General features: G+C 46.4%; 1 protein-coding gene across 14 annotated transcripts in view; it reads left to right on the forward strand.

Annotated features, from left to right (window-relative positions):
* The window catches only part of FNBP1 (formin binding protein 1), a 243,885-nt gene that overhangs the window by 70,439 nt on the left and 154,357 nt on the right, over positions 1 to 19,089 (forward strand). The window lies entirely within an intron of this gene.

The raw sequence follows: 19,089 nt of genomic DNA on the forward strand, positions 1-19,089 counted from the left end.
CTTCTACTCCTAAAAATGACTCTTTTAGATATCTCAAGGTTTTATTTTATGTATAAACATATACAAAGCAGATTTAATGTTTTATTGTCTCTGCTCAATTGCAGTGTCTCAAGAGTCCCAGAGTGAAAATACATGAACTTTTGACCTTTCTATCTTTTCCTCTCACAGTAAAAAGCCCAGGTATCTGCTTAGGAAAGTGTTTTATAGCTGTAATTTGTTATCAGTGAGCCGACTGGGTCCTGACTGGAGAAAAATTGTCGGTTCCATAGCTAATTATAAACTTTTTCAGGCAGGGAAAAAAGAAAAGGAGCACAGCATAAGTGTCTGTATGCTTGCCACTGTATATATACACATGTCTATCTCGGCATGTCACACGTCATCTCTGGTACACTTTAAAGAGGAACTCCAGTGAAAATAATGTAGCAAAAGAAGTGCTTCATTTTTTTTATCATAATTATGTATAAATGATTTAGTCAGTGTTTGCTCATTGTAAAAACTTTCCTCTCCCAGATTCACATTCTGACATGTATTACATGGTGACATTTTTACTGTGGGCAGGTTATGTAGCTGCTCCTAGCTGTTTTGGCTGTTAGAGACAGCTGTAAACAGCTATTTCCTGTCTGTGAACATTGTTACATTGTGGCAGTTTGCCCAGAGTACCGCGGTACTCAGAGCTTCTTGTGGGAGGGGTTTCAGCACAAAATCAGTCATACAGCGCCCCCTGATGGTCTGTTTGTGAAAATCATTATATTTCTCATGTAAAAGGGGGTATCAGCTACTGATTGGGATAAAGTTCAATTCTAGGTTGGAGTTTCTCTTTAAGCTGTTGTGGACTGCTGGACTCTGGTCGCTTAAAGTGAACCTCCAGACTAAAAATTGACTCAGCAGCACTGGAGAGGCCTGGTGTTTCTTTAACTGTTTCACAGCATCAGAACTTTTTTTCTCTTATACAAGCCTCATTTTTAGCTGCACAGAAAAAAAAAAACTGCCCAGGCATTTTTCCCCTAATGCTGTGCAAAGCATGATGGGATTTCTGTTGTTGTTCTCGTTCTGCTGTTTTGGTGCAATTTTTTTTTTTTTACATTTTGAATTTGACATTTGAAGCCTAGCGTGTGCAGCTGGGAGGGGTGATCAGGACACAGGACAGTTGGAACTGTGTCTCCTGCTCCCTGTCACCTACTTTCAACCAAAAAGATGGCTGCCCCCATGACAAAGATGGCAGCCCCCATGAATCACAAACATTTGCCTGTTCTTTTAAAAAGGGGTGGGTAAGAGATTATATTACCTATCTATTCTAATTAACATAACTAATGTAACTTAATGACAGTAAGTTTGTTTAGGCTGAAGTTCCCCTTTAAGGACCAGAGCCTTTTTTTTTAATTTTTACTTTGTGATCACTATGATTAGCTCACAGTGATCACTGGGTCAGGAGCCAATTAAATTACCATTGAGTTTAGCAGTGATGGAAGCATGGTGGTGGGAGCAGACAGAGCTGATTTATTGAAATCTACGTCCTCAAAGATAAGGCTGCATACAGCATGTATCTAAAGCAGGGGTCTCAAACTCGCGGGCCATTTGCGGCCCTCGATACAATATTTTGTGGCCCTCACAGGCAAAAGCTTCCTTATAGTTCACTTCAGTGCTCCCAAGTAATCCGCCGCATCCCCGCCGCTAAACGAGGGCTGCAGAGCCCCCAAATTGCCCGGGGGAAATCCGCCGGCATTTCCTGGAAGGGGCAGAGCTTTCAGCTTCAGCTCTGCCTCTCCTGACGTCAATCGCCGCACGGATCGCCGCCTCTCCCCGCCCCTCTCTGTGAAGGAAGAGTGAGAGGGACGGGCAGAGGCGGCGATGCGCTGCGATTGTGAAATTCCTTATGCGGCCCAGCCTCATCCTGACTTTGCCTCCTGCGGCCCCCCAGGTAAATTGAGTTTGCAACCCCTGATCTAAAGGAAATCTAAAGCCAAATAAAAAAAAAATCAGTTTAACTTACCTGGGGCTTCTTGCAGCTTCCTGGAGTCATCATGTGCATGAGGCGCTGTTCGGGGACCCTCTGGCCAGCAGCGGCGACCCTTGCAAAGCTGGGCATGCTTAGTACACGTTAATCGCTATTCCGCATGTGCAGATTGCTCCCAGTAGCCTCCGACTGCCGGTGGGTGCCGCTGCTTCTTGGAGAATCGTGGAAGGACAGCACAGGCACAGGATGACTGCAGGGGTCTGCAAGAAGCCCCTGATAAGTCAAAGGGATTCTTTTAACTTGGCTTTAGTAACCCTTTAAAGAACAAGTGACACCCATGCTATCCTAGAAATAAAAAACACATATATAAGTAGATAAATACTAGTTCTACTTACATAACAGATGTATTGCACTGCCCACGTTATAATTCCTGTGAATTTTATAAAGGAAAAGCAGAGAATCCTATTCTAGACAGTTTCCATCTTTATTACCTTTGACCTCCTGACATTATTTCCACCTTTACTTTTTTTCTCCTCTTGCTAATTGTGTATTCGTTACCCGCCCTCCTCCCAGAGTCTTCAGACACTCCCACTGAGGTCTATACTAGGAAGTGCACTGTCTTATGTCATTAGGAGGGGGAACTAAAGGGAAGAGGAGGAATATATTATAGATAAAGATCCCCAGCATGCAACTGTTTGGCAATAGCACTTAAAGGGCCAGTGCTCCTAAGGTATGTGATAACGCCAAACCATAACAGCAGAAAAAGTTTTGAATGCAGGATTAGCATCTTTATCACTGAATACACTCAGACCAGTTGCTGTTAAAATTTGAGTTTTATGACGACAATCACGCTTTAAGCCATACATAGGAGAAGGCTTATGCCTGTAGGAAATAAATAGCTCAGATGGGGCAGAGTAGTCAGTCTGTTTCTTAGTAATAAAAATACCTATGGTTCCCTCGAGGCATATGTAGATTTGTTTGTTGTCGTCAGCGTATAGGTTAACTACTATACAGTGCAGCATCCATGCAGCTTATTCATGCTCAGAGCTGTGTTGGGGACTTGTTTGTATCTGGCTTGTCTAGCAGGTTTCTTCCTTCTGGGAGTCCAGACACCAGAGATTAGAGATGGCAGCTCTGTGTAGCCATGACCACCGTGTGACATCACGTCCTGTGAGGCTATGGCTGATACAACTGTCCATAACTCTTGCACCTTCACCACCTAATTGCCTGTAGTGTTAGTATACTTATTGTAAGTACTCAAAATAAAGTCAAGTTTGAAAATAAGACGATTCCTTAAAGAGTTACCATAGTGACATATAATAGAACGTAGTAAATTATTCAGTATACTCACTGTTAGGTTAATTATCCTGGTTTCAGCATCAGAAATAATTCCTGTATCTATGTATTGCTGTAAATTGTAGCCCCGCCCTCCCATCTCAGCCTAGGCTGACTAGCTATGTGGAATTCTACACCCAGAGCACTCTGGGAGACCAGGTATTATTTCTACTTTCTTCAGAACACAACATACAAACACCTGACAGCACTAAAGATGTTGCCACCTGTGATAAGTTTCAGAATGTAAATCATGGAGAGGAAAGGGTGGGTAAAGATTTTGCAATGATCAAACACTGACTAAATCATTGACAGAGAAATATGTAAAAGAAAAAGTTTTATTAATTGCATTTTTTCAGCACAGTTCTTCTTTAACCATTTCAGGACCGAAGTGTTAAACCCCCATAAAGACCAGGCCATTTTTTGCTTAAAGTGGATCCGAGATTAACTTTTACTCATTGCATAATTGTGTTCCTTTCCTATTGTTTATAGGGCATTCCTCAAGCCAAATACTTTTTTTGTTTTTGTTTTAATACTCTAATTCCCTATAAACTAAAAAAGCCACGCCAACAGGTTTTCAGAGAGCCTTGGCAGTGGCAAGTGCTCATGAGAGCTCAGTCTGGGCAGGAGGAGGGGAAGATATTACTAGCCAGAGATTTCAGAGGCAGAGGGGAGGAAGGGGGGGGGGGGGGGTTAGGTTTTTTTCAGAGGCTGAGTGCTGTGTGTAATGTTTACAAACAACATAGCTGCTGTCATTGTATCACAGGAAGAAATAATCTTATTCTATTAAAGCTGTTATCAGCTAGTTTTGCTGTGTAAACTATCTAAACTTTAGATAAGATGTATAGACAAGTTACTTGTTATAGTTAGTTTTTCATCTCAGATCCACTTTAATTGGCCACTGCAGCTTTAAGGCCTAGCTGTAGGGCTGTACAACTAAGCACACAAGTGATTCCCCCCCCCCCCCTGTTCTCCTCCCCAACAGAACTTTCTGTTGGTGGGGTCTGATCCCTCCCCAACCGCCCCAAACCCCGTGTTTTATTTTTTTTGTTTGTGTAAAAAAAAAATGTATTATTAACCACTTTACCTCCGCAGTGCTAAATTTCTCCGTCCCTCTGCGCACTGCTTCTCCCCCAGGGACGGAGAAAGGCGTATGTTTCTGTTTACATGCCTGGAGTGGGCGGGGCAACACGCTCGCACACTCTAGCCAGCCCGCACAGCAGTTGACTAATTGGACATTAGGAACGAGTGTTCCTAAATCCAATTAGAGTCCCCGATTGATGTATGAAGGCTGCTTCAAAGAGAAGCAGTCTTCATAACAAACCGCCGGCACATTGTTATTGTGTCCGTGTGCGCGCGATCACGCGATCGCGCGTGCACACACCCACCCGCACAGCCCCTGCAGTCCAATGATTGGTTATTGGGGACCCCAGTCCCCAATAACCAATCATACCACATGACAAATAAATGAATGGAGACTGCCTCTGCTTGAGGCAGTCTTCATTCATAACAACAGTTGTAAACAAAGGTGCAGCGCGCGATCGCGCGCCCCCGCGCCGCGCGCACGTGCACACCAGCTCCACAGTCCAATGATTGGTTTTGGGGACCCCAGTCCCCAATAATCAATCATATTGCCTAATAAATAAATGAATGATGACTGCCTGGGAGGAGTGAAAAATGTTCTGGTTTTTAAGGGGAAAACCCCTCAGTTGTGAAGTGGTTAAATTTCCTATTTATTTCTTTATTATTATTATTTTTTTTTTACCTGACTCCCTCCCACCCCTCAGCCAGCCAATCATGGTGATCGGCTGTCATAGGCTTCCGCCTATGAGAGCCTATCTCTCTCCTGTGTCCCAGGGGGACAGCCATGTCACACGGCTGTCCCCAGTACATGGCTGCTGTAGATCGCAGTGCTGTACTGTGCTAATAGATGGCAGTTTCGCCGTTGGGAGACTGAGGGCAGAGCTCCGCCTACCAAGCTGAGTTAATGCACGCACGATCTCCTGAAAAAGCCAGCCCCAGGACTTGACGCCCATTGGCATTAGACTGTCCTGGGGCTGCCGCTGCGGTCACGCCCACTTGCGTGACGCAGTCTTTAGGTAGTAAACATATTATCCTCCTAATTTGGAAAATGTTAAAGGGATCCCAAGGTGAGAGGGATATGGAGGCTGACATACTGTATTTATTTCCTTTTAAACCTTGCACATTGCCTGCCTGTCCTGCTAATCCTCTGCCCCTAAAGGTGGCCACACACGATACAATAAAATGATCCGATTTTATGGCAACTCGATAAATATGATCTGATCTCCCCCCCCCCCAAAAAAATAGATAGCTTTCTTTTCATTCAACTAAAAAATCCGATCAGATTTCCCGGTTTGTTTTTTTTTTTTTTAAATTTTTATTGATCTGGAATGCTTGAAATGATTCTAAAGATTGTATGGTGTGTGTTTATTAATATTAACACACCCTAGCAACTTTCCCAGAGTCTCCACACATTTTTATCATAATTAAGGAAAATTGAAAATTGGTCATATTTTTGAAATATTACAATCAGTCAGAAAAATGTATTGTAATTTTTAAATTGAACAGATATTTAAAAATTGTATGGTGTGTGTGACCACCTTAAAGGACTTCCGAGGCCAAAATCTGCCCCCAAAACGTTAAAAAAGTTAACTACCTGCATGACTTTGTAAGGCACGGAGGACGCCGTCCGTGCCCTCCGTGCCGTTCCACCTGGTCCCCTCTGCTCAATAGCCCTCCGAAAGGCTGCGACCCCACGGTCCGGGTCGGTATCTGCAGCCTGCATAAAGATGGCCGCCGGAGCTGGCCACGACTGCGCAGTTTGCATAGCTGCTGCTGCGGCTGCGCAGCTCTAGAGCCAACCCCCCGATCCATGTAACAGGCAGCGTGGATCGGAGGGTTGGCCCTAGAGCTGCGCAGCCGCAGTAGCGGCTATGCGGACTGCGCAGCCGTGGCCAGCTTCGGCGGCCATCTTTATGCAGGCTGCAGATACCGACCCGGACCGTGGGGTCGCAGCCTTTCGGAGGGCTATTGAGCAGAGGGGACCAGGTGGAATGGCACGGAGGGCGCGGACGGCGTCCTCCGTGCCTTACAAAGTCATGCAGGTAGTTAACTTTTTTTACGTTTTGGGGGCAGATTTTGGCCTCGGAAGTCCTTTAATATTTGAAACCATAGACCAGTGGTTCCCAACCTTTTTGGAGTCGTGACACATCAAACCAAATGTTCAGATCTCCGTGACACGTAGACTAAATGCATGTAATGAGACACAGCGTTTCCCCACTAAATGCACATAAGAGACAGCGGTTCACCAGTAAATGCAGGTAATGACAGATAGCCTTTCACCAGTAAATGCACGTAATGAGAGACAGCGTTTCCCCAGTAAATGCACATAAGAGACAGCTTTTCACCAGTAAATGCACATAATAAGAGACAGCTTTTCACCAGTAAATGCACATAAGAGACAGCTTATCACCGGTAAATGTACTTAAGAGACAGCCTTTCACCAGTGAATGCACATAAGAGACCTCTTTTCACCAGTAAATGCACATAATAAGAGACCTCTTTTCACCAGTAAATGCACATAAGAGACCTCTTTTCGCCAGTAAATGCACATAAGAGACAGCTTTTCACCAGTAAATGCACATAAGAGACAGCTTTTCACCAATAAATGCACATAAGAGACAGCTTTTCACCAGTAAATGCACATAATGACAAACAGCTAGTTGTCCCCAGTATATGTAGCCAGGGATATATGTGCCCAGTATATGTAGCCAGAGGTATATGTCCCCAGTATATGTAGGCAGGTGTATATGTGGCCAGTATATGTAGGCAGGTGTATATGTGCCCAGTATATGTAGTCAGGGGTATATGTGCCCAGTATATGTAGTCAGGGGTATATGTGCCCAGTATATGTAGTCAGGGGTATATGTGCCCAGTATATGTAGCCAGAGGCATATGTGCCCAGTATATGTAGCCAGGTTTATATGTGCCCAGTATATGTAGCCAGGTTTATATGTGCCCTGTATATGTAGCCAGGTGTATGTATATGTGTATATGTATATATATATATATATATATGTATGTATGTGTGTATATATATATATATATATATATGTGTGTGTGTGTGTGTGTGTGTGTGTGTGTGTGTGTGTGTATGTATGTCTGTATGTCTGTATGTATGTATATATATATATATATATATATATATATATATATATATATATATATATATATATATATATATATATATATATATATATATATATATATATATATATATATATATATATTATATGTGTATATATATATATATATATATATATATGCCCAGTATATGTAGCCAGGGGTATATGTGCCCAGTATATGTAGCCAGGTGTATATGTGCCCAGTATATGTAGCCAGGGGTATATGTCCACAGTATATGTAGCCAGGTGTATATATGCCCAGTATATGTAGCCAGGTGTATATGTGCCCAGTGTGACGAATATTACGAAAGTCGTGCGCGTAAGCGCCATCGACTTTCGCATGGTCGTGCACAGTTCCTGTCAGTCTTGGGTAAATGCACAATAGATGTCAATTTCCCTCTCTCTTACTGAGTACAGTAACCTCCCCCGCATCCTGTGTCAGGAAAGAATTTCACAAGTAGCCAGACCACCTGGGGAGCAGCATTTGGTACATAGCTCATCTTTCCCCAAAAGGAAAACCAGCTCAAACTGGTTGAGATTCAAAATTTCCCTCCAAGCGTATAGCTTCACACAAAGGGAACGTTAACTTATTAATAATTCAAAATAGGTTTGTCACAGCAAGACCAAAATTACATTTCCTGATACCTAGGAAACAGGTCTATAATTCACATGAATTATCCTTCTCTAGCTATCAGGAATCAATTGAGAAACCGCTTTATCCGGCATGCGTAGAGCAAATTCGTTAGACTAGGTGTGTATAGTCTCATGTAATACAGAGTCGCATGCTGCTTATGAATATGGTCTCGGATCTGCGATGCACCCATCTGGGGCGGAATTACACAAATTATTAATAATTGGTACATTCCTTGCTCCAAGTCTGTGGGTGGTAACCTGACTTGCCAGGAGGTAACCCTGCCTCCAACACACCTACTTTCCAGGTAGTGACCGCCCCAAAACACTGGTCAGTAAAAAGCGTTTGCAAGGAACTCCACCCAGTTCTTCAATTTACATCGACTAGGGAAGTCCAGACATGTGCTCACGGAAGAACCGGGCGCATGTTGTGTACAAAGGACTTTTAAGCTGAATGCCTACGTTTAAACTGGACTATTTTCTTCATGCTTCAATGGACTGCTCAGCTAACTAAGTAAGGACTTTCTGTTTTATTCCTTTTATTTTTAAGCTCTGTGTTTTATATGTTAATAGGTGTATATAACTGTATGTAATGCATTTGTGTTATTAAACGTTTAAAAATCGTTTAGCGGTTATGACCTGTTGCTGAACATACACAATCGTACCTATTCTCCTGAACTCGCTACCCTGTGTTTAATAGAAGTATACATTTATAACCCGTATGCGAGAACCCGGCCCAGACATAACGATCTGGCCCAGATTCTTGCATACTGCTAGGGGTTACTAAAGTGTTCTCGAAGTCCTAGTAAAATTACAGTAGCGGGCTGTGTAACTCGCTTGGTGGCAGATCTTTGAATTGTATATGTGTGTGGAGTGATTCGGTTGGTATCAGAACGCTCCCTTCGCGAGTCAGTTCATCAAATTGCGAATGCGGGTTACCCTTCGTGATGAACAAATGACCGTGTAAGAGGATTTCTGACGCTGATCGATTTACCCCATCCGCAGACCGGCTCACGGTCTGTGACATTTGTTTGGCAGCTTTTTGGGATTTGTGTATGTTCAGAACATCAACGGCAACGTTATTTGATTAACCTGCCAGAACAGATCAAAAATCTGTGGTCGATAACCGGTGCATTACCATTTATATAGACTAAACGTGTAGCACAGAGTTCCCCCCCCAATCTCTTTTGCTATCCTATCTTTTATTTGGCAAAAATGGCTGCAGCAAGATACAAGAAAATGTCAGTGGCAGACCTAGCAAACTTGTGTGAGGAAAAAGGCATTATGACGTATAGAAAAAAGAAAGCGCAATTGATTGACGACTTATTGCGACTGGATACCCAGCCGGAGCAGATGCTGGGAGAGCACACTCCTGGTTCAGACGGTGCTGTAACTGGGGCAGAGGAAAGTGAGCGGTTGGAGCAAAGCAACCCACTTCCAGACCCAGAGGAAAACGGTACCGCGTCTGAACCGGTCGCTGTAACTGCTGAGGAGCATGGTGGCCGGCAGGAGCCCGCCCATGCCAACCGTTCCTGTGTTCCTGAGGCTGGAATGCAGCATGCTTTACAAAGACTGGCGGATACAAATCCTGAGCTGTACATGCAGATTGTCAGAGAAAATGCTGACCGTGCAGAACGCCAGGCGGAACGGGAAGCCTCGGAACGCCAGGCGGAAATGGAAGCCTCAGAGCGAGAAGCGGAACGGGCAGAGCGCCGGTGGCTTGCTGAGAGAGAAGCGGAAAGAGAGGAGAGAGCAGCTGCACGCAGACATGACCTTGAAATGGCCAACCTGCGAGCGCAAGGCCAAAATCCCTCGCAAAGTGCTCCGGAACCCCGGCCCACAGCAGGCCCGTTTGGGACTCCAAAGTTTAAATTCCCAGAAATGGAGAAGGGAACCGACCCGGACACTTATTTACACTCCTTTGAAAAGACTTGTCGTCAGCATCATCTGCCCCAGGAGCAGTGGGCGAGATATCTGACACCCAACTTGCGGGACAAAGCGCTTGAGGCGTTTGTGGACTTACCCACTGACAAGGACAATGACTATGAGGCGATAAAAGCTGCAATTATCGCCAAATACCAGCTGACCCCAGAGGTCTATCGCAAAAAGTTTCGCTCCCTGCAGAAAGGCCACACCGACTCTTACACCGACCTGGAGAGTCGCCTGCTGACCGTGTTCCGGCAGTGGTCGCGGGGCCTCAAAAAAGACTCTCACCAAGGTCTGGAGGACCTCATCGTACAGGAGCAGTTGCTGAACTGCTGCACTCCAGATGTCCGGCAGTTTGTCTTGGAGCGGAAGCCGGACTCCGCCAAAACTGCCGCAGAACTTGCAGACACTTTTGTGGCCACCCGTGTGCCGGACAGCCGCAAACCTCCAGCCCAGAGCTGGAAAGGGGGGAGACCTATGCAACCCAGCTCTCCTCCCCCTGCTAACCGTGGGAATCGGGTCCCACAGCCACAGAGGCCGGATGCTGCCCCTGCTACTCATCCGCCTGATGCCACATATGTTCCGAAGTGTTACCACTGTGGACAGCGAGGACACCTCAAGTCTGCCTGCCCCGAGGTGAGGACGCCGTCTCCAGAGCCTAGCGCAGAAGTGGCTAGCGCATCCTCTACTGCACACGCCTACCTCGTCATGGGAGCAGCAAATCCTCGACTTTCCGGAAATCATCAAGTCGTGGAAGTTAACGACCAGATCGCTGTTGGTTTCCGCGACACAGGCGCAGAGCTTACCTTGGTTCGCTCTCATCTTGTAGCCAGGGAGAATTTCCTGCCTAATGAGCGTGTCACACTTTTGGGAGTTGGTGGCACACACGCACGCATCGCCAAAGCTCGTGTTGTTCTCGATTGGGGAAGGGGCCGCCAGTCAAAAGTTGTGGGGGTGACAGATGACATCCCAGTGCCTGTGCTGTTGGGCACCGATCTTGGCACCCTACGATCCTTTTATGAACCTGTGATCAACACCCAGGATTGCCAGTCTGGACCCACTCAGGTACTGTACAAGCTTGGGGTGGGACAGAGGGAGGCAGCAAGGGTAATGGTACCTAGCCCTCCTAGGGAAGGAGGCAAGGAAGCGGTACCTGTTTCTAATGGACAGCTGGCTAATCACGGTTTGTCTGATTCTAAACCTGTCACTGTTGTTCCAGATACCTGTGTACATGATGTGAAAAATGAACGTAACTGTGATGTTAATGTTGTACCAGATGTTGCTAATAGCTTTCATGCTGAATCTCACAGTGCTAAAAATGATGTATGTTTAAATGTGACAGTCTCTAATCTAAGAGGTAACAGTCTTGTTTTGCCTGGGTCATATCCGTCCAGGGCAGTGGAAGCAGGCCAGGTGTCAGAGCAGGCAGCTGGGGGCCTAGACCTCCCCTCCTGCTATGACAGCCAGAGTGCTCCACCATTGTCTGCTGTTAACAAACAGCTGGTGGAGACAGGCCGTTCCTTCCCTGTCTCACCCTTGCAGGTCTTCCCCTTGCAGAAGCAACCCAGTGCAAAACTGCCCACAGGTCCACCCTCTATCCTTCCTGGAGAAGGGGCAAGCCTCGCCACCCAGGTAAAGGCTAATTCGTTTTTAAAAATGTACTCTAATGTCCACCTAGGTTGTGCTGACCAAAATGTTGTGCCAAGGTGTAGTCAGTTAGAGCAGGGGTATGCCACGCTGCTTCCAGATTCGCAGGCTGACACCCGAGAGTCAGGAAGTGACCCGGATGTCAGCCAGCGACTCTCTCCCTTACAGGAAGCGCTACGCAAACCCAGCCAGGCCTTTAGCGGTAAGCCTGTTGGTGTGCATCGCACCGTCTGCAAAGCGGACACTGGGACACACCGGACCATGAGGCCTTATGCTTCTGGTGAGTTGTCTAACGGGCAGTCAGATAAGAAGTCGAGAACCCGTTCAGTAGCTAAGCGCCGCGTAGAGCGGGTCATGCAGACCCACTCTGTGCGTCCGTCTGGTAGGGGAGAGATGTGACGAATATTACGAAAGTCGTGCGCGTAAGCGCCATCGACTTTCGCATGGTCGTGCACAGTTCCTGTCAGTCTTGGGTAAATGCACAATAGATGTCAATTTCCCTCTCTCTTACTGAGTACAGTAACCTCCCCCGCATCCTGTGTCAGGAAAGAATTTCACAAGTAGCCAGACCACCTGGGGAGCAGCATTTGGTACATAGCTCATCTTTCCCCAAAAGGAAAACCAGCTCAAACTGGTTGAGATTCAAAATTTCCCTCCAAGCGTATAGCTTCACACAAAGGGAACGTTAACTTATTAATAATTCAAAATAGGTTTGTCACAGCAAGACCAAAATTACATTTCCTGATACCTAGGAAACAGGTCTATAATTCACATGAATTATCCTTCTCTAGCTATCAGGAATCAATTGAGAAACCGCTTTATCCGGCATGCGTAGAGCAAATTCGTTAGACTAGGCGTGTATAGTCTCATGTAATACAGAGTCGCATGCTGCTTATGAATATGGTCTCGGATCTGCGATGCACCCATCTGGGGCGGAATTACACAAATTATTAATAATTGGTACATTCCTTGCTCCAAGTCTGTGGGTGGTAACCTGACTTGCCAGGAGGTAACCCTGCCTCCAACACACCTACTTTCCAGGTAGTGACCGCCCCAAAACTCTGGTCAGTAAAAAGCGTTTGCAAGGAACTCCACCCAGTTCTTCAATTTACATCGACTAGGGAAGTCCAGACATGTGCTCACGGAAGAACCGGGCGCATGTTGTGTACAAAGGACTTTTAAGCTGAATGCCTACGTTTAAACTGGACTATTTTCTTCATGCTTCAATGGACTGCTCAGCTAACTAAGTAAGGACTTTCTGTTTTATTCCTTTTATTTTTAAGCTCTGTGTTTTATATGTTAATAGGTGTATATAACTGTATGTAATGCATTTGTGTTATTAAACGTTTAAAAATCGTTTAGCGGTTATGACCTGTTGCTGAACATACACAATCGTACCTATTCTCCTGAACTCGCTACCCTGTGTTTAATAGAAGTATACATTTATAACCCGTATGCGAGAACCCGGCCCAGACATAACGATCTGGCCCAGATTCTTGCATACTGCTAGGGGTTACTAAAGTGTTCTCGAAGTCCTAGTAAAATTACAGTAGCGGGCTGTGTAACTCGCTTGGTGGCAGATCTTTGAATTGTATATGTGTGTGGAGTGATTCGGTTGGTATCAGAACGCTCCCTTCGCGAGTCAGTTCATCAAATTGCGAATGCGGGTTACCCTTCGTGATGAACAAATGACCGTGTAAGAGGATTTCTGACGCTGATCGATTTACCCCATCCGCAGACCGGCTCGCGGTCTGTGACACCCAGTATATGTAACCAGGGGTATATGTCCCCAGTATATGTAGCCATGGGTATATGTGCCCAGTATATGTAGTCAGGTGTATATGTGCCCAGTATATGTAGCCAGGTGCCCCCCCTCCCCCCAGGAGGAGAGAGCGAGGGAAGGAGAGCGGCACCTCAGGGTGCTCTCCCTCCCTCGCTCTCTCCCCCGGAACGAAGTGCGGTGGCTGGCAGAGGGGCGGAACTTACCTTCCGTGTTCTCTGTCTGGTCTCGTCGCAGGCGCGGGATGATTTGCCACTACTCTGGTCTGATCCAGACCAGAGCAGCGGCTGCGGCACCAGAACTTCTGGCGCTTGGAGGGACACGGAAGGTAAGTCCCGCCCACTGCAAAAGCCTGACCGCAGTTAGCTCCGGAGGAGAGAGCGAGGGAGGGAGAGCACTCTAAGGTGAGAGAAGGGGGGGGAGATGGCCCCCTTCTCCGCCGCTGCCCACAGCTCTCCCTCCACTGCGCTGCTTTCCTCCGAGAGCTGACACTGCGACACATACCCGAAGCTGCCGCGACACATGTATGTGTTGCGACACATGGGTTGGGAACCACTGCCATAGACCCTGAACAAGCATGCAGATCAGATGTCTATGACAAATCTTACAAGATTAGCTGCATGCTTGTTTCAGGTGTGTGATTTAGACCCACTGACCAGAAATATCAGTGGGACTGCCAAGCATCTGGTATTGTTTAAAGGGAAGGTCCAAGCAAAATAAAAAAATGAGTTTCATTTACCTGGGGCTTCTACCAGCCCCATGCAGCCATCCTGTGCCCTCGTAGTCACTCACTGCTGCTCCAGTCCCCCGCTGGCAGCTTGCCGACCTCGGATGTCGGCCGGCCGCATTGCGTACGTTTTTACGCATTCCCACTAGTGCAGGAACATTAACACATACATTTTTACGTGTTGCTGGTTCAATGCGTAAATTTTTACGCATTGCACCACTAATGCGTAAAAGTGTATGTGTTAATGTTCCTGCACTAGCGCGAATGCGTAAAAACGTACGCAATGCGGCCCGCCGACCTCCGAGGTCGGCAAGCTGCCAGCGGGGGACTGGAGCAGCAGTGAGTGACTACGAGGGCACAGGATGGCTGCATGGGGCTGGTAGAAGCCCCAGGTAAATGAAACTCATTTTTTTATTTTGCTTGGACCTTCCCTTTAAAAGGAAATAAATATGGCAGCTTCCTTAGGTCTCACACCTCGGGTTCCTTTTAAAGGACTCCAATACTTTTAGCCATAGGCCCTGAACAAGCATGCAGATCAGATGCTTGACTGAAGTTTGACAGCATTTGTCACATGCATTTTTCAGGTGTGTGATTCAGACACTACTGATGCATGAAAGATTAGCAGGATGCCAGGCAACTGGTATTGTTTAAAAGGAACTAAATATGGCAACCTCCATATGCCTCTCCCCTCGTTTCCCTTTAAAGAGACTCTGTATAAAAAATAGTCCCCTGGGGGGTACTTACCTCGGGTGGGGGAAGCCTCAGGGTCCCAATGAGGCTCCCCCCATCCCTGTAGCTGCAGGCAATGCAGCGTTGGCTCACCTGAAGCGTCCCGCAATCATCGCTCGACAAGCCTGACAAGGCTTGATATATTTACCTTCCCTGGCTCCAGTGGGTGGCGCTGTTGCAGCTCTTAGCACGGAGATAGGCGGAAATAGCCGATTCGAGTCGGGTCCTCTCTACTGCGCAGGTGCTTACACCTGCGCAGTAGAGCAGACCGACTGGAATTTACTACTTCCGTCTATTGCCGAGACCAGAGCAGCAACTGCGCCTGAGCTGGAGCCGGAAAGGTAAATATTTACATGCTCACCGTTCCTGGACCTGCAGCGAGACCACCGTGGGACGGGGGAAGCCTCCATAGGATCCAGAGGCTTTTTTAATACCAATTCTCTTTAAGCTTTGTAAAAACAAATTCACACACATCGTGGTAATAAACAAGATCCTTCCCATACATTTCTGGATACTTGGGAGATAGGAGAAGACCTTGTTGCAGTGAGGTTGTGTGTATGAGAGCACCTCATCAATCTACAGGTGTCAAGATGAAATGCAGTGCGGCTGACACGGCAGTTTCTAGATACTTCAGGGGATCTCACGCTGATCTCTAACCTGATTTCTAACAGCCGAGTTATGTTGGGACAAAGGACTCATAAAAGTATCTTGTTATCCAGAGGAAAAAAAAGATTTTTAATAGGATAACATACTAAATACACACAATTTCCAATTCAAAAATACCAGGTCTTGTAAATGTTTAAACAATGCAGATTGCCTGGCTGTTCTGCTGATCCTCTTCCCAGGGCTGTGGAGTCGGTACAAAAACCATCCGATGCCTCAGTTTATGAAACCGCCAACTCCAACTTCAACTCTAGGTACCCAAAATGGCTCAGACTCTGACTCCTCGACTCTGACTCCTTAGTCTATTACTTTTGGATTTGGTACAAAAATCACCCGACCCCCGACTCCTCAGTTTATGAAACCACCAACTCCAACTTGGACTCCCAAGTACCCAAAATTGCTCCAACTCCGACTCCACAGCCCTGCCACCTCCTCTAATACTTTTAGCCACAGACCCTGAACTTAGAATGCAGATCAGGTGCTCTGACTGAAGTCTGACTGGATAAGCGCATGCATTCCGAAATTTCATCGGAACACTCGTGGGACTTGACTTTCTGTTCAGGGTTTTCTGCAAACTATAAAACTTTGCTATCAGATTACATCAAGTCGGTAGATAGAACTATTTGGATGAAATCACAGCTAGTGAATGTGTAATGACTACAGTTCCTCCAGCGATTACATCTGTGTACCAGGCATGGTCTGCTTCTTATATTGCCACCATCACACCAACAAACTGTTAGAAATTGGATTTCTCATTACCTGTCCCTATTGGTTTTCATCATCGCAGTTCTGCACCAGGAACAGTTTGTAAAATGATTCTTTCCTCTTCTACGTTTTTTTCTAGAATCTGGCCGAGGCTTTCCTGTTGGCCTCAGTTCACTAAGCTTTATCAAACACTTTATCAAACGTTTGATAATTTACCTCATGGGTAAAATCTAATTTTGAATTCACTAAGTTGTTATAGATTTATTGAACGTTTTATCAATAAAACATTTGATAAATCTATAACACCTTAGTGAATTCAAAATTAGATTTTAGCCATGAGGTAAATGATCAAACGTTTGATAAAGTGTTTGATAAAGCTTAGTGAATTGAGGCCATTGTTTGTGGTTACTGACTTAAAGGATAACTGGACTTGGGGCTGGTTCACACGGACGCTTGGAAGGCGTTTGCTGTCGGTGTCTGGGACTCAACGTTAAACACTCCCATTCAAGTGAATGGGAGCGTTTGTACTGGGCTTTTACTATCGTTTAACCACTTAAGGACCACGGGATTTTCTTCTGATCGGTGCTGCGTGGACTCTCCAGCCCGCAGCACCGATCAGGAAATAGCCAGGGCGATCAGACTTCCCCCCCCCCCCTTTTTTCCCCACTAGGGTGATGTCCTGCTGGGGGGGTCTGATCGCCGCCGGCTGCCCGCACTTTCCGGGGGGGGGGGGGGGGGGGGGCTTTTCAAAGCCCCCCTCCACAGCGCTTTCCGCCCTCCCTGGCTTTCCCTCCCTCTCCCTTACCCTGTGAGCGGCGCAGGACGGATATCCGTCCTGCGCCTGATAGGATAGGCTTCTGCCTATCAGATGCTGGCGATCCCCGGCCAATCAGAGGCCGGGGATCGCCGATCTACGTCACAGCGCTGCTGCGCAGCAGCGCCGTGTGATGTAAACAGCGGGGATTTCTTCCCCGGATGTTTACATTATGCGTGCGAGCCGAGATCGGCGGCTCGCACACTGTTCACGGAGACAGTCTCCGTGAACTAGCATGGAAAGGCCGCTTTCCATGCTATACCACTAACGACCAGCCGACGCCTATGGGCGTTAGGCGGTCGTTAAGTGGTTAAGCATACGTGGAATTACAATCCTGATTTTCCCTGTCGTTTGAGGCGACCCTGGACGATAAATGTAGCACCCAGGGTCGATTAACCGCTGTATCTAATGTCCCACTGTGGGAAACGAAAGCCGCCAAACGAGATGCCGCTGGAAGCTGGGCAGACGTCCGTGTGAACCAGCTCTTATGCACATTAGTTAAGTTATCTGTGTACTCCCAAAAGTGTTAAGGACCTCCCGCCTTGGATGCGCTGATAGGCAGACCTGGCCCTCACTAAACCCTCTGTTCCTCATTAAGCCCTCTGTTATACAATATAGAGAGAATGTGGGTGAGCCTGGCGATGTTTTTGGTGGGACATTCATTTGATGACTGAGGTTCAGGACAGGCCTAGGTAAATATGGGAGCAATATTACTTACCAAGCATATACAGTGGGTTGCAAAAGTATTCGGCCCCCTTGAAGTTTTCCACATTTTGTCACATTACTGCCACAAACATGCATCAATTTTATTGGAATTCCATGTGTAAGACCAATACAAAGTGGTGTACACGTAAGAAGTGGATCGAAAATCATACATGATTCCAAACATTTTTTACAAATAAATAACTGCAAAGTGGGGTGTGCGTAATTATTCGGCCCCCTGAGTTAATACTTTGTAGAACCACATTTTGCTGCAATTACAGCTGCCAGTCTTTTAGCGTATGTCTCTACCAGCTTTGCACATCTGGAGACTAAAATCCTTGCCCTTTCTTCTTTGCAAAACAGCTCCAGCTCAGTCCGATTAGATGGACAGCGTTTGTGAACAGCAGTTTTCAGATCTTGCCACAGATTCTCGATTGGATTTAGATATGGACTTTGACTGGACCATTCTAACACATGGATATGTTTTTGTTTTAAACCATTCCATTGTTGCCCTGGCTTTACGTTTAGGGTCATTGTCCTGCTGGAAGGTGAACCTCCGCCCCAGTCTCAAGTCTTTTGCAGTCTCCAAGAGGTTTTTTTCCAAGTTTGCCCTGTATTTGGCTCCATCCATCTTCCCATCAACTCTGACCAGTTTCCCTGTCCCTGCTGAAGAGATGCACCCCCCGAGCATGATGCTGCCACCACCATATTTGACACTGGGGATGGTGTGTTCAGAGTGATGTGCAGTGTTAGTTTTCTGCCACACATAGCGTTTTGCATTTTAGCCAAAACGTTCCATTTTAGTCTCATCTGACCAGAGCACCTTCTTCCACATGGTTGCTGTGTTCCCCACATGGCTTGTGGCAAACGGCAAACGGGACTTCTTATGCTTTCTGTTAACAATGCCCTTTCTTCTTGCCACTCTTCCATAAAGGCCAACTTTGTACAGTGCATGACTAATAGTTGTCCTATGGACAGAGTCTCCCACCTGAGCTGTAGATCTCTGCAGCTCGTCCAGAGTCACCATAGGCCTCTTGACTGCATTTCTGATCAGCGCTCTCCTTGTTCGGCCTGTGAGTTTAGGTGGATGGCCTTATCTTGGTAGGTTTACAGTTGTGCCATACACCTTCCATTTCTGAATGATCGCTTGAACAGTGCTCCGTGGGATGTTCAAGGCTTTGGAAATCTTTTTGTAGCCTAAGCCTGCTTTATATTTCTCAATAACTTGATCCCTGACCTGTCTTGTGTGTTCTTTGGACTTCACGGTGTTGATGC

The sequence above is a fragment of the Hyperolius riggenbachi genome, chromosome 8 (genome assembly GCF_040937935.1).
Source record: "Hyperolius riggenbachi isolate aHypRig1 chromosome 8, aHypRig1.pri, whole genome shotgun sequence".
NCBI classification, from domain to species: Eukaryota; Metazoa; Chordata; class Amphibia; order Anura; family Hyperoliidae; genus Hyperolius; species Hyperolius riggenbachi.